Here is a 16,645-nt window from a genome sequence, read left to right as displayed (position 1 = left end):
TTCATTAAAAAAAAATGTTTATGTAAAAGATCCTGGTGGAGGAAGAAAAGGGAGTGTTTAAAATATTCACCCAGACTCCACACCTACTAGATAGGACGCCATAAACATTAAGGAAAATGGTGTTTCATGGTTAACTTGAGACCGTGTGTCCTTGGGTAGAATAGGATGAAGGGCCATGCATATTTTGAATAATCATGACCATTTATTAAGCCTACGATGGGGCCTTCCTTCCAGTCACTCAGTACAGTGGCCCTTGTGTTTTCCCTCTTTCTGCAGAGAAATAAACTGAGAGGCTCAAAGAATTTGAACCTAGGTCCTTTGGGCTCCAACACCTGCTCTTCCCACTGCACCATGCTGCTGCCTACCAGCGTTTCTGTACTGAATTACGCAGGTTGTCCTGCTAGCATAGATGAGTAGGATTATTGCTCATTTCATCTCTTCACTTTGTATAAATCTTAATCTACGCAGTGAAAAACACTGGATTGAAAAATTGTTAACTCGGTGATTTGGGCCATTTAAATTACCAATCTGTATTTCCTACATGGTTCAACTGAATGGCTCCGCCTTGCAGAATAGTTTGTACAAAGCAGCTCTACCCCTCAACATATGATATCCCAAATAAATGCATCCAACTTTCCCATGTTAATGCATGTCAGTAAAAGCAGAATGTTGATATTTTGAAGGAACGTATTATGATGTTCAAGGGCTTATTTCATTGTCCAAGTTCTGCTTCTATATATTCACTAAGGTTAAAAAAATGTTTATAACTGTATCTCAATTTCTGAGACATTCTGCAAGTGTTAATTAATCTTTATGGTAGCAGAAAACTAGTGGATTCTCTGGCGAAAGACACTTGCTCTCAGATTTCTTTACTCTTTATCTGATTGTTTTGCTTTATATAGCGATGCTTTTATAGTTTTAGGGGATGAAAAAGATTTATCTACAGAGAAAGAAATTAAGGTCGCGTCTCTCTTTTTAGTTCAGCAGTGATATAACTGTCCCTGGTACAGAAATGAAACCAGGCATAGTTTTCAGCTGATTTGGAGAAGTCTTGTGGATCAGGCCAGGTTGAAGTAGCTCAGAATAAGCAGTGGGACCCTTCAGAGGTGCCTGTGGAAGGACTGACGTCCCAGGAACTGAGAGAAAGGAGCCAGGTTCGGAAGGGCAAGCTGAGGCTCATCAGAAACAGTTTTCTCTACCAGTTCTAGACAAATTTTGTCCTCTTCCACTACTGACTTTAGCATTCATGTGATTTGACTGAGAATTGTCAGAGGTCCACCAAATATTGATTTAGAATGTCAAGAATTTCAGCATTGACTTTGGAATATGTATGATCTAGACTAGCAATTTTTCCTTGCTGATTTCCGTCATTCTGGCCATTCTTTTTCCGATTGAGATGCTTGTCATGAAAAAGTTGGCAGACTTTCTGGGACAGGCTTTGAGGTTCATAAAGGCAAGAGGGCATACTTTGAACGTGTAGTTCTGTGACATCTGTCTGTGCAAAATGCCTCTTATGTAGTGTTGAGAATTAAAGCATGGGATTTTAGCTCAGCTTCTTCACATTGGTTGGACTTTTAGATATAAGCGGATGGTGGGGCTCTCAGTGATTTCCTGTAGAATTAATGAACATTTCAGGTATTTGATAGGAGCTGCCTAAGTTCCTGAATCTGTTCATTTGATAAATATTTTTGGCACTGTGAATAAATAAGATACAGCTCCCTCTCCCAAAGACCTCAAAGTCTAGTAAAGGGAAGACATGTAGAGAGGTAACTGGTTGTGAGTGACACGTTAAGTAATAGAATCAAGCAAACAGGAAGAGGATCCTTAACTATTTGGGGAAGGAAAGCTTCATGGAAGAAACAGTATTTACTCTGGATTTTTAAGGATAATTAAGAGTTTTCTAAGCAGATGAGGAAGGGAATTTCAGAAAGATGGAAAAGCATATGCCAGGCTTATATGTGTGTGTCAAGTTTCTCGACTCATGGAGTTTCATGTGACAACACGCAGATGGTATGATGAGATGGCTGTGCGAGAATCAAACCTGGAAAGCTCTGCCCCAACCCACTCCAGACTGGCTGGGGAAAGGGTCCAGCAGGAGGCATGTTCACCACCACAGGGTTATTAACCTTATTTGAGCACACGAGACACATTTCATTACCATACGACCAAAGTTATCTGAAATGGTCAATATTTTACAAAAGGATCAATCCTAAAGATGAGACCCTTGAGCTAATATTTTTTTAAAAATTCTATTGAAGTGTACAGCTGATTTAAATGCTGTGTTAGTTTCTGGTGTACAGCAAAGTGATTCAGTTATATATATAATGTATTCTTTTTCATATTCTTTTCCATTATGGTTTATCACGGGATATTGAATATAGTTCCCTGTGCTGTACAGTAGGGCCTTGTTGTTTATCCCTCCTATATATATACTAGTTTGCATCTGCTAATCCCAAACTCCCAATCCTTCCCTCTGCCACCCCCCTCCCCCTTGGCAACCACAAGTCTGTTCCCTACATCTGTGAGCCTGTTTCTGTTTCATAGATAAGTTCATTTGTGTTGTATTTTAGATTTCACATGTAAGTGATATCATAGGGTATTTGTCTTTCTCTTTGTGACTTACTTTGCTTAGTATGATAATCTATATATAGGTCTATCCATGTTTCTGCAAATAGCATTATTTCATTCTTTTTCATGGCTGAGTAGTATTCCATTGTATACATGTACCACATCTTCTTTATCCATTCATCTGTCAGTGGACATTTAGGTTGCTTCCAGGTCTTGGCTATTGTGAACAGTGCTGCAGTGAACACAGGGGTGCGTGTAACTTTTTGTATTACGGTTTTGTCAGGGTATATGCCCAAGACTGGGATTGCTGGATCATATGGTAATTCTATTTTTAGTTTTCTGAGGAACCTCCATATCGTTTTCCATAGTGGCTGCACCAATTTACATTCCCAGCAACAGTGTTCTCCCTTTCTCCACACCCTCTCCAGCACTTGTTATTTGTCCTTTGAGCTGATACTTTTTAAATGAAGCTTTACTTCTCAAAAGGCTCATGATTTCAGAATTATTAAAATTATATCCTGTTAAACTTGAGTGAAGAGGTCTCTTTTTAGAGGAAAAGTATTACCTGTATTCGGTTCGAGAAGTCAAATAGTTCTACGTGGCTTATGACACAGCAGCAATGCCCTGCTCCACCATTTTCCAGCATTGATTCCTGCTCCCTTGGGGCAACTGTTTTCAACTTTTCAGCAATTTTCTTTTATTCTCTTCTAATATTCCTAATCTACTTTTTCACACTGTTTGTGATTATTCAATCATAGAAATGATTTACTGACATCCAATTATAGAAGATCAAAATTTAACTCTTTCATATTATACTCATGTACTCAGTTCCCATCCCCATTTTCCAACATAGCTCTAGCACAGTTTTAATTCAATCAATATTCAATATTATGCATACGATTGTATAAACATTGCTGTTAGACAAAAATGCCGTGTTCTATGATGACCTTTCCTTTTGTCATATAAACTGGCTTGGTTCTTGGTGACCATCCACTCCTCTTTGACTCAAGCTACAATTTACAGTTTTAATTCTCTCTGGTCTGCGAAGTTTTCCGTATGCTTTCCAGATACTAAAATTTTGTTGATATCTTTCATCTGCTGTCATCTCCTCTCCCATTCTCTTTAACTTTGTGGATTTATGCCTTTAGGGAGGAAGTAGAGATAAATGTGTATCTTTGATATGCTGTGTTTAGCATAGGTAGAATAGGCCTTTCTAGGTGGGACCATAGAAAAGGCAGAAGTGGAATTTTAAGTGAAAATGTTTAATCATCACAGAGGAAAAGCAGGTGTTGAGATGGAGCAGAGTTTCAACTACTTGTCAGGGATATTAAGAAACACAGATAAAGTACGTGTACAGAGGAGGAGAATACTCACAATTGTCATTGTGAGCATTCTATGTGTAAATGTAGGAGAGAGGGAGATTTTGCAGCAAGAAGACAGGTCTTGGCCTGAGGTTTATAAAGAAACGAAAAAAGGAAGCTTGCAAATACTTTTGAAGAACTGTCTAAAGATGCTTTGTACCTAAAAATCAAAGTAGAGTCTACCCTCTTTGAATCTTAAGTGCTTAAAAATATGAGAAACATGAGAGGAGGATAAGGGTATTTGCAAATATCAGGTCATAAATCTTTGAATTTGTACAGGAAGAAAATTTATTGCTAATAGAGCTTTGTTCTGTCACTTACCTATTTAAAAATAAGACCCCATATTCAATTCAGTTGATTTTTGAGGATACGACTATTAATTCATTAGGAACTCTGTGTTATCAGACAACAGATACTTCAAAGAAGTTACAGTTAAGAAAAGTCAGTGAGACAAAAGTACAACTCAAATAAGTCAAGGTGAACTAACTCATGGAAGAGAACATGAGTGAGCTGAGAGTTCATGCAGATGAGAAACTACTTTTATCTTGGAGGAGGTGACATCTTAAAAGGGCCCTGAAACACGATTTATCAGGCAAAAAAAAAATGGTGAGAAATGTGTTCTCTGAAGAGGCAGAATGCACAATGACATAAGGGCATGGGAGGGCTAGGTGCACTTGGAGGACAACCCATAGTGAACTTGGGCAAGAACCTTCAGGTCAACATTTCGAACGTTGGTTAAGCGACTTGAGATAAATCGATGCCAAGTTATAGAGGACTTTTATTGAGGTTTTTGAGGCATTAGCCATATTCCTTCACCTATGGGTTCTGAACATTTTGACAGAAAGAAACAGGAGTCAGACACAAATTAAATTACCAGCAGAATTGACGGTAAAGTTAGCGCGGGGGATGTAGTTTGGAACAGGAGCTTAGTCAGGCTTTCTAAATTTTGCGTGTATTTGTCTACAGAGCATGTCGACAACCACAAGCCTCTAGACCCAAGGGTGGAGTCAGTGGAAGAGAGGGGACTGGGTACGTCTCATAACAGAAATCAGCCAAAGCTCGACTACATCATGGGTACACAACGATCTTTACCTCAGTCTTACCAGATTGGGCAGAAATGAATGTTCTCTCTAACACTGCTCTCTCTTGAAGGAGGGACCAGAAGTGAAATTCCTTCTATGAAAATGTATTGTGGAGAATGAGTGTTAGGTGTCTCCACCAACCACCAACAACCTTAACTGCCAGGTAGAAGAAGTCGTGTGGGCTTCAGTAGAGCAGGAGAGCTACTACAAACCTTGGAGTGAAGTGCTAGGGTAGAGCTGCTCTTCAGGAAGAAAAATCAGGCAGCTGTAGGCAAAGTATCTTAGAACAGGATGGATATAAAGGTAGAGCAAGAAGGTGAGATGCTGTGATTTCAGGGGTAAGAGGAAGGAAAAAGCTAAAGCTGCTTACGGACAGTGGGTGTGGAAGGATGGAACCACTGTGAGGAAAGGAATGAAAAACACACTCTAGGACAGTTGGAAGAGGAGAGCAAAAGAGGCAAAAAAGGTCAGTGATTCAAATCTGGATAACTAGATTAATGATAATTCCATTCACAGAACTGGAGAAGTGATTAGAAGCAGAAACTGGAGAGGAATGAGTCGTTTGTGGACATAATGAGTTTGAGTTATCAAACCATAGGAAAGTGTCCAAGAGAATACTGGAAATGTGGATAAGAAAAGAGCATCATCAGGGCCAAAAGAGAGGATCTGCAATGGAAATTAGGAAATCACTAAGTCCCCTGTTTAACTCAACTGACCCCTCCCCCCCAGTTGAAAACTTTATCAACAAGGGAAGCCATGTGTTGGTTTACGCTGTGACGATTCCCCCTGTCTCAACATCAGCTGTCCCTTTTAATGTCCTGACACCATACCAGGCTTTTATAAGGGAGACTGTCAATTAATTCAGGTAAGTCGCTTCATTTCCTGGTGTTTTTCTCCTCATGGATAAAGTGGGGTGGTAATAGCACCCATCGCAGAGGGTTGTGGGAACTCGATGAGTTAATATTCGTGAAGTGCTTAGAACAGTGTCTGGCATGTAGCAAGTCCAATAAAAGTGGTGTGGCTCTTACTGTGTTTTTATTTTGCTCTTGTTCATGAAACACCCTGCCTGGAATCTTTTGAAATATAAATTTTGGAAAGGAAACCTAATGGAGCCACAGGGCACCATGACCCCGTTCATCCCACACATATGGTTGAGCTCCTACTTTGGGCATGGACGCCACTGTCCTTGCCCTTGAGGGGTCCTCAGTATAATAGGGGCTAGATGGGGGTCCACAGGGACACAGAACCAGTACAACCCGATCAAGGCTAGGATCTGTGGATAAACAAAGGCTCTGAGGTGAGTTAGTGAAACTTGTGCTGGAGAAGCTAGTTTCATGGGGCTAAAACACAGAGAGCCTCTCTTAACCCACTGCTCATTAATTCATCCATTGGTTTATTTATTCATTTAGACTTTTTTTTTATACAAGTTAAAACTCTATTTTATCCCCAATTTTAATTTTTTAAATTGAAGTAGAGTTGATTTACAATGTTGTATTAATTTCTGCTGTACAGCAAAGTGATTCAGTTATACATACATATACATTCTTTTTTTAATTTTTATTTTATATCGACATATAGTTGATTAACAATGTTGTGTTAGTTTGTGTACAGCAAAGTGATTCAGTTCTACATACACATGTATCTATTCTTTTTCATATTCTGTTCCCATTTAGGTTATTACAGAATATTGAGCAGAGTTCCCTGTGTTACACAGTAGGTCCTTGTTGGTTATCTATATTATATATAGTGGTGTGTGTATGTTAATCCCAGATTCCCAGTCTATCCCTCCCCCCCCCCCCCCCAACCCTTCCCCTCTGGTAACCATAAATTCATTTTCGAGGTCTGTGAGTCTGTTTCTGTTTTGTAAATAAGTTCATTTGTATCATTTTTTTAATCCCACATATAAGCGATATCATGTGATATTTGTCTTTCTCTGATTTCAGACTTTTTTGGAACAAGGAGCATAGCTAAGCGTTACATGAAATATGTAGATAAATGGTTTGTGCTTTGTGACCTTGAGAAGCCAGTTGTCTAGTGGAGGAGAGAGGCGTGTGAAAACCTGTAAGCCAGTGGAGGAGCTGAAGGAGGGTGGGAGGGGTGCAGAGGAGCCCGAGGGGCCACATGTTCCCTCCTACCCCAGGCAGAACTGCAGGGGCCCTGCGGAGATGGCGGTCTTTGATTTGACCCACCAGCTTACTTCTTGGTGCATTTGGATGTATAGGCAGAGGCCACCTCAGGCAGAGGCCACCTCAGGCAGAGACACAGGATGAGCAAAGGCAAGGGGCTCGAGATCCCAGGTGTGTGAATCACTTTCTCCTACCACTTGCCCTTGGCGGGAGAGAGGGGGCAGGGGTGACCACAGTATGAGAAGCTGAGAAGCATGGGGGACTGTGGATGCTGAACAGGCCATAAAGCAAGGGGCTGGGGCGTGGACAGCAAACCGTGTCTCCTTAGCTCTTTTGCCAAAAGCCAGCTCTGCTTAGGAATCTAAGAAGAAAACTGAGATTATTTATGTGCTACCACCAGCAATATATCGGAGGCCAAGAGGAGTGAGAGTTATTGAGCTGGTTCAAAGCAATCTCAATCATTGAAAATGAATGAAATTGAATTCCACTTCCTACAGAGTCATTTATTGAGAGACAAAAGCAATTAATATTGAAAATAAAATAATTGTGAACCTCTGAACTAAATTACCATGCAGATATAATGTACTGTCTCATCAGCCTTTAAATACTTCATGTATTAGAAAATCATAACACCCGTTTCTGAACCCAAGTCTACATCGTTAACACTTATTCGTTCTGCTTTTGCCAAAAAGCAATTCTCAAGAGTAACAAATTAAAAGTCAGCGTTTCAGAGATATGATTCCAAAGTTAAAATTCACAACCATATTGAGGTTTGAGATTTCAGTTTGTAAATTAATCCTGTCATTTGGTAAATTAAAAAAAAAGAGAGACGAACTGGTAAGGTGTCCCATAGTTCCTTGACAGCATCAGGAATTTTTGCACATTATTGCAAACTTAGCATGTCATGGAAGTACCTGTTGCCAAGTACCAGGCATGCATTTGATGGATGATTCTGCTGTCAGCCTCAAGCATCCTTGTGGTAACTGATTTAGGTACTGAGGGCCCTTGACAATTCAAAGTGCATTGCATGTGCAGAGATAGTACAGAGATTGTAAACTCACAGAAGTTCCAACTTGAGTCACTTTGTTTTATGGGAACACTACGGGGTCTCTAGAAGAGTCCTTTCCCATTTAGGAAATGAGCTATCTTAAGTAGGTTTCCCAGAAGCAGAGCTTATGGTGAGGATTGGGGGGAAGTAAGAGGAAGAGCTGGGGAGGGGTAGGACAGGAAAGAGAAGGAGACTAACAAAGGGGTCGTATCAAGAAAAGTGCGCTGGAGAGTAACTTAGGTCCTGTCCTGCTGGAGAGTTCTGGAACTAATGTAGGACATACCCCGGAGTCACAGCACCATATTTATTACTCCTGTATCTGATGATCAGCCCACAAAGAGTCACAGGTGCTGGCTGTTTGGAACGAACACACCTGGGGAGCTGGTGTGTGCAAAGCTCCGAAAGGGATCTAGGAGGGTGTGGGCAGTGCTATGTCCAGTATTCCATGATTATCATTAAATGCTATGGGAAGAAAGTTTAATTTTACCAGTCCATGGTGACAGTAAATAATCAATATCATCATCCTGGGAATCATGCCCACCTCTTGGCAGTTTTCTTGATTCAGAGCCCAATGTGCAGGAAGAGGTTTCAAAGGGGCCAAGAGATTAATTTCCTGCTGGCAACAGCCTGGTGGCAGAGGACTGACACATGCTAGGCACTCTCCTAAGATAGGAAAACAAACCATGAGAGGCGGGGTAGGCACTGTCAGTGTGAGAAAGCTTCCAAATAGCTGGTATTGGCAGTGGGGGAGAGGGGAGCCTCTGAGAAGCCAAAGAGATAGACCCATCTAAAAGCACTGAAATTCAACCTTAAAGAGTACTGGCTCAAAAACATATCTGTGTGCACAGTTTGACCTTGTAGCTCACCAGTTTGCAACACCAAATGTCTAAAATAAAGGACCTTAATATGTGCAAAAATATGGTTTGGACATTGATAGAAAACTTTCCAGAATATAGAAAACAGGTATAAAGGGAGAAGAAGGTTGAACCTACTAGATTCTTGCCACCTGTTTAAAAGTTGGGGACTCTGTCTCAGAGCAATAGATGCTCTTAGTAGCAGGGTGTTTTTAAAAAAATTTTATTGGAGTATAGTTGATTTACAATGTTGTATTAGTTTCAGGTATACAGCAAAGTGAATCAGTTATACATACACCTGTATCCACTCTTTTTTAGATTCTTTTCCCATATGGGTCATTACAGAGTACTGAGAAGAGTTCCCTGTGCTATACAGTAGGTCCTTATTAGTTATCTATTTTATATATAGTAGTGTGTATTAGTTATCTATTTTATATATAGTAGTGTGTATTAGTTATCTGTTTTATATATAGTAGTGTGTATATGTCAATCCCAATCTCCCAATTTATCCCCCACTTCTCCCCTGGCACCAATAAGATTGTTTACTATCAATACATCTATGACTCTATTTCTGTTTTGTAGATAAGTTCATTTGTACCATTTTTTTAGATTCCACATATAAGTGATACACGATATTTGTCCTTCTCTGTCTGACTGTAACTTCACTCAGTATGACAATCTGTAGGTCCATCCATGTTGCTTACTCAGCCATAAAAAAGAACGAAATAATGCCATTTGTAGTATCGGGTTATATTGTGATGGAATTTTCAGTATATGTCTAATACCTGTTGATTTGTTTAATGCTTGTGTGCATCTCAGGGAAGATAATTAAACCCTTCTTTTGGCTGAGGGTTTTGCCATCAGCATTTTAGGAGGATAGAATTCTTTCAATTATTCAACAAAATATAGTGTTATTTGTCTTTACATACAAAATAAAATACTGTCTCAGTGCAGTTCTTCCTTTGACCCTCCTGAGAATCCTGAGGGAAAAATCTCCTTAATGACCAATAACCAGCTATAAAGTCCATGTAAATTGATTGAATGTAGAACAAATTACTAAACCTTGAAGTAACCATATCATTAGTATATGAGCCTTCATTGTTAGCTCTCCATGAAGCAGTATTTCATGGTGGCACTCCCCACCATTTAGCCCAAATACCAGGACGTTGTTGAAGTTTCCGCAGTGATTCACCACTGGTGATCAGGTAGATCATTGAAACGTTAGCTTCTAACCTTGAAGCTTATGGGCTGAGTCAGAATGGTCCCACTGCTACATTTAAGCTTTATAAGACTTTCTGCCGGAAACTTCCATGCTTGTTGCCTTCAACATGCGAACCAGTCCCACTGGCAGTTATAAACCAGTAGGGAAGAGACATTTTAGGGATCTTTTGCAATAAGCACTCTTGTGTACTGATTATGACTTAAAGTAAGATATTCCATTGTTAAGTGACTTGTGGTTGTCTCCATAATTTTTCAAATTACATTTGAGAATGGGAGTTGGGTTTTGATCTCCTAGTTATTTTATAACTTATAATTTAAAACAAAAATGCTTACTCTAGAGACTGAATTTTAAATCCCTAATCTCTTAGAAACATCATAAGCAAAAATCGGTTCTTAAAATCGAGCCTCAGTCTAGGTTGGCTTTCCTCACTGACTGAATTTACCGGATAATTGAGTAACTTTCCCCTTCGATTTTTGTTTTGAACACTTGGTGTAGGAAAGGCTTCCTCATTCGTGGATCCTATGGTATTGAGAGCAGCTTCAAAGGAAAAATGAGAAGAACTTCTCTTGTTTCAGTTTCTTGGCCTTTAAATTATATTTGTGCTTGCTTTTATATTTTAAGGAGATGATGAACTTTTATTCATTCCCACCTACTGGAGGAAGACTAGCCCAAACAATGGAGAAAGCTCAGCTATCAATTAGTTTTAAAGAAATAGAATATTTTTACCAAAGACAGTGTATTCAGAGCTTGACAAAGAAAGTCCTTTAGAAAAGCTCTCCATGAAATTGAATTATTGTTTAGAAAAAAAATGATTCACACAAAGAGTTGTTTGAAAAACGTGTTGCTTACACTATTAATTTGCTTTGGAAGCCTGTCTTTATAGGTGATGTAAAGACAGAGTTCTGCACAATCAGCATTTTATACACACACACACACACACACACACACACACACACACACACACACACACACACACACACACACACACACACACACACGTACACACGTAATATTTCCTGAATTAGACTCTCCTCTCTAGACATGGCTGACCAATGTCTAATCATGCACTTCCATTCCACTCAGATTGCAACATTCTCAGTGTGAACTTCCTGCACTTTGACTTTCACCTAAATGGTACTGGGGTGCCTCTGGTTAATTATATTTGGCGTTCAAAGTTTTGATTATGGCTGATTTATCAGATGTAATCTTTTAAAGGCATAAGATTAAATAATGGGCAGTGCAGGTAAAGAAGATTAACTTTCCCTAGATCATCAAGATTGATGGTCTTGGTGTCCATAAATACACTGGACGTTGATATAGTACGCTCTGCTTTCATGTGGTTGGGTTCTGTAAGTTCCAAGAGGTTAATTGCGGGGAACATTTTGCCAAACTTGGGCCATTAGAGATTACAGGAACCGACCAACCAATCTAATGACTTTTGATTTTAAGATGTTACAAAGCTTTAGTTGTTTTGTTCTTTTACCTAGTCTCGCTGAAGTATTTAATGAGATATGTGCTAAATGAAGCAAAAAGATATGACTCCTGCCGTCACGGAGCTTACAGTTGAATCGGCAGGTGCATCGAAACCAAGTAAAAATCAAATAAGTACAATATTACAAGTTATTTTAAAAAGAGCTCAGAAGTGAATGACCTACAGCCCTAAGAAAGAGAATGAGAGGGAAGTGAAGGGGTAGATGATCTGATGATCTTATTCTCCTCTTTCTTGCTCATTATCCTAATTTTAATTTTCTTCAATACAAATTTTAAAAATCAGTGATTGTGCGTTAGATAAAAGCTGTTTACTTAGATTCAGTTAAAATGATATGCTTCCTGAATCATTGAAATGATTGAATCCATAAAGTTCTGATCATATGGGTAGGCATAACCTAGAGACTTTAAAGTTATGTTTATAACTATAATTTGCTGCCCCTAAATAATTCTTATGATAATATAATATGTGGTCAATGCAGAAAGATTGCAAATTTACCGAAAGATCCAAAAATTTACTATAATTCTTTCACCAAGTGGTAGCCAGTATTGACATTTTGGCTGGAATCCTCCCAGTTGCTTTCTGACATACATAAAAATCTTTGCACATATACATTTTCACAAGAAATGGAATCCTATTATATGCATTATTTTACAGCCATTTTCTACTTTTTAGAACCAACATTTCCCCATGATCTTTTATACATTGTTTTTACATTATAATTTTAATGGCTGCATAGTACTTAATAACATTCTTGGCATCTCAGTTGCCTTAAGCAAGCCACTGTTTACATACATTTGTTTTCTAGTTCTTCATTTTTATAAATAGTGGGATGCCTACCTTTTCCTTATTTTTAATCATTTGCTTAGGGCACAGTCATAAAAGTGAAATTTCTTGGCTAAACTCCTGAGGCTTTGGATATATGACTGAAAATATCCCCCCAGAAAACCATACTGATGTACACCTCCACTAGCTGGGACTGTGTCCATCCTCTCCATAGGTCACTTTTACTGGGTACTTGTTTTGATTTTAACTTTCGTAATTTCGTCGCAAAATGACTACAAAAATGTGTTCTGTACTTCATATTTGATGTAAAATTGGAATAGATATTTAATGATGTTTCGAGATTTGTAACGTTGCTTTTAAAATAAAACTAAAAACAAAATCAAATTTAGAGGAAATGGGAACTTCTAGGATATGAGCATTCTGAAGACAAAGTTCAGTGTCATGTTCTTTACAAAAGCAAGTCAACAAATTACAAATGCAAACATAAGTCATAGAATGAGAGCCAAAAAAGATCATGTTTAGAGAAAACAAACTTGAAATCGGGGTAGAGAACCTTTGTCCCCACGAATCACAGTTGGCTATGCTCTCTGATGAGAAATTAATCTTAGACTGAGTTACAAATATGGTGGTATCTTAGAATTCCTGTGACTATTCTCGTGAAAGAGATTCTAGTGAAACGGTCTGAGAAGAGTGAGTTGTCTGTGAAGGTTCCTTCTAATAAAAATGACAAATGGAAAATTTTAAATTATAGGCTTCCCCTGCAAACATCTTTCCCTATGATTGGTAGTTATCAAAATTAACTGATCCTAGGAAATTGGGCGGCTGCATTAAATACAGCAGCGGGGGGTTAGAATTATAAGGAATTTGAAAGATTGCCTAACCCAGCTCCTCATTTTACAGATAAAATAGAGCCCTGCAGAGATGAAGGGAACTGCCTGAGGACCCACACCTGGTGAGTAAAGAAAGAAGAAATAAAGAAATTCAAATAAGCAGATATTGAAGTAATTTAAATATTTAAAATATCATGAAAGTTTCCCTATATAATCTGATGCCTCAGATATAACCACAGTTTGGCATATGAACTTTGCAAGTATTTATATGTATACATAGAAGCAAATGTTAACTTTTTTTCCAAAAACAGAGTCATACTATATATATATAAATCTTTCTGCAGATTGTTCTTTTACATACATCTTGTACAGATAGTCTTATTTTCTCTCAGCTAACATGTAGATGGAATAGGGCAGAAGCTGGCAAACCTTTTATGGAAAGGGCCAAATAATAAACATTTTAGCCTCTGTGGACCCACAGTCTCTGTCCCAGCTACTCAGCTTTGCTGTTGTGTCAAAAGAGTAGACACGTAGGTGTGTATTCCAATAAAACTTTGTAAAGACAAGCAGCAGGGAACATTTGTGCTACAGGTTATAGTTTTCTAACTCCTGAAATACAGAAAGAAGGAAAGTGATTTTGGAAAACCATGATGTCTGAGGAGGAAGCATGACGAATGCCCTGGGTATAGAGAGAAAGGGGACTGAGCTTGAGAGTTTCCATTATTAGATGTGGCCTTGGGTGAGGCACGTAGGCTCACTGGTCTCTTGAGTAAAGTGTGGGTACTAATACCCAGACTGCAGGGTTATTCTGAAAACTAAATGAAATAATCTATGTAATTCAGTGGTTAGTTCATGAGAGAATTCTCTTCCCCCCGGGATGGGGATTAATGCAGAATTTTGGTACTCATGTAGGTGAAGCACTCGGGCAAGGAAGAATTGCCCAAATTTACTGATACCTCTGCAAGTCCAAGACTTGTGTGGATCCTCTTAAAAATCATGTTCTCAAACTGTTAGCAAAGTTTGGGTAAACACAACTATACCAGAATGATCCTGAGATTTCCTGAGAAAGGATTAGCATGCTTTGCATGGAATTTTGCAATAAAGGAAACACTATAGTTTAATTCACAGTGATTTAAGAAGATGGAAGATTTCTGAGAGGGGAAATCTAATTATAGTGAAAATAAAATTTCATTTACCCATCACTTCCTTCATTATTCATTATTTTTTATTGGGAAGATAAGTATGTACAAAGAATAGGAAAGAAAAACATATTAAAGTGTACTAGGAAAGAATAAGGAATTAATGTAATGCTACTTAACTGTAAATTTCTCATATTATAATCACATTTTAATTTATCTTCAAGTGAACCTATTGGGTAAGTTCAATTGGTTACTTTAAAACAGAACTCCTGTAGCTGTTCCAAATAACTGTATTTCTTTTTCTAATTCATTTCGAATTTAACGTATTTTTTATGACATGATAAATTTGTTTTTTTTCTCTGCTGGGGTAGTTTCATTCAACTGAATATTTTAAAATTGAGCACAACATTCTTCTGTTTTGTGTTTTGTTGTTGCTTTTTCTTAACTCAGAGCTAGCTCTTTTTGTCCAAATTTAAATGTAAACTGGAATAATTGTATTAATTTATTGTTGCAGTTTATATTCTGGAGAACAAAGTATTTTATACTAATTAAGTATTACTAATAATGACTATGGCATACAACTTAGGGAAAAAAAAGTTAAGTGATTCAAGTTGATATAGTGTTCATTTTTGAGAATAAGTATGTGAATATAGTCAAGATATTTTGACAACTGAAGAATTTGCCCAACCTGATCGGGCAGTTGAGTCTGAAATGTAACACAGCCTTTTAATAGTCACAGAAGTTATCCCAGCAATGGGATCTACATCAGTGGTGGTACCAGTGATGAATTAAATCCTATAGTGAGGAAAGTATTTTATTCTCCTTTCACGTCTCCTCCAAAACTTTTGATTCTCTTGGCAAGAACGGCTATGTGGTGATATTCCGTCTTCTGTAGCTGTTTTTAACAAAGAGATCAGTCCTGAGACTTACAGCTATCCTTAGGCCACAGCATCTAACCAGGGCTCAATTACAGTGGGTTTTTTTCCCAATCCTTTTTATTTTTACAGTTTACCTTATATTTGTGGTAAGTGAAGCTGATTTATCACTTATAGGAGTGTTATAACTTGTCCATCTTAAACATATTTATTCAGGTAAAAAACAAACAAAAAAGTGTGCTGACCTAAATAAAACTAATAACATGAAGAATGAAAGTTGCTTGCCAACAAGGCAAAATTCATGCCAGTGGACTCTGAATAACAGAAGTTTAAGAAACAACTGTAAGACTATAACAACTGTAAGACTATAGCAGTCATAAAATATTGGCGCTCAAAGGGATCTATAGACTATGTACTAGTTGAAGACACTTGTTGTGCAAATAAAGAAGCATAGACCCTGCGAGGTTGGGGCCTTGCACAGGGTCACATTCAGGCTCAGTTTCAAGATAGGAGAAGCACTGGTAAATAAACCTTTTTACGTCACGTGACTGAGAGGTCTCAGAGGGTGTGGTCTGGGTGAGCTGAACCAGAATTAACAACTCCTTTGTGACTTAGTAAGACTCAATTATCGAAAACTGTGATTACCAAATGTCCGGTTGCAGTTGGGTGTTCTTGAACTTTTGTTGTCAAGGGCATCATCGAGCTAGAGGGAGGGGATTATGAAAAGGCAGGAGGGAAGAGTAGACCCATCTTGCCTTTTTGTAAATGCCAAAGCTAATTTCAATGATTGCTTTAGCGATATAACGATAACCAAGATTAAAGCAAGCAGGCATCCACTTTAGGATATGAGAGCTGGAATTTTAGATTTCATTATAAGATTGCCATTTCAACACAATAGTAATATAATGGCAATGGATTTCCATTTTTTCTCCATTTCTGTTGAAATATTATCTCATAAATATACTTTGATACAAAAGAGATCTCTCAATTTCACGAGAGCTCCAGAGCTCTGCTTTATTCTTTTGCTGACTTATCCCCAAAATATCTTTTTGATGTACAGCTTCAATATTCTTGCCAATGCCCATGACATCAGCAATCAAAAATGGCATTATTTTTAGTTTTTTTTTTTTCCACATAAAGTTGTAGGCTATCCAAAAAAGGGGTCCTGCTTTTAGTACTCACTGAAATGTTCTTATAGTATCATCAAGGGATGTTTGTGATTCATGTAGCTAATTGTTCCAATAGAGGAAACATACAGCATCTAT

The 16,645-nt window shown here is 38.2% G+C and overlaps 1 protein-coding gene across 1 annotated transcript in view; it reads left to right on the top strand.

Annotated features, from left to right (window-relative positions):
* The window catches only part of RARB (retinoic acid receptor beta), a 682,530-nt gene that overhangs the window by 97,756 nt on the left and 568,129 nt on the right, over positions 1–16,645 (top strand). The window contains exon 2 of the mRNA XM_068547291.1: positions 13,437–13,488. The gene's annotated coding sequence lies outside the window, so the exon portion shown is untranslated. The remainder of the gene's footprint in view (positions 1–13,436; positions 13,489–16,645) is intronic.

Source organism: Eschrichtius robustus, chromosome 6 (genome assembly GCF_028021215.1).
Source record: "Eschrichtius robustus isolate mEscRob2 chromosome 6, mEscRob2.pri, whole genome shotgun sequence".
Lineage (NCBI taxonomy): Eukaryota > Metazoa > Chordata > Mammalia > Artiodactyla > Eschrichtiidae > Eschrichtius > Eschrichtius robustus.
The sequence above is the reverse complement of the archived record's forward strand: the minus strand, read 5'-3'. Positions and strand labels throughout refer to the sequence as shown.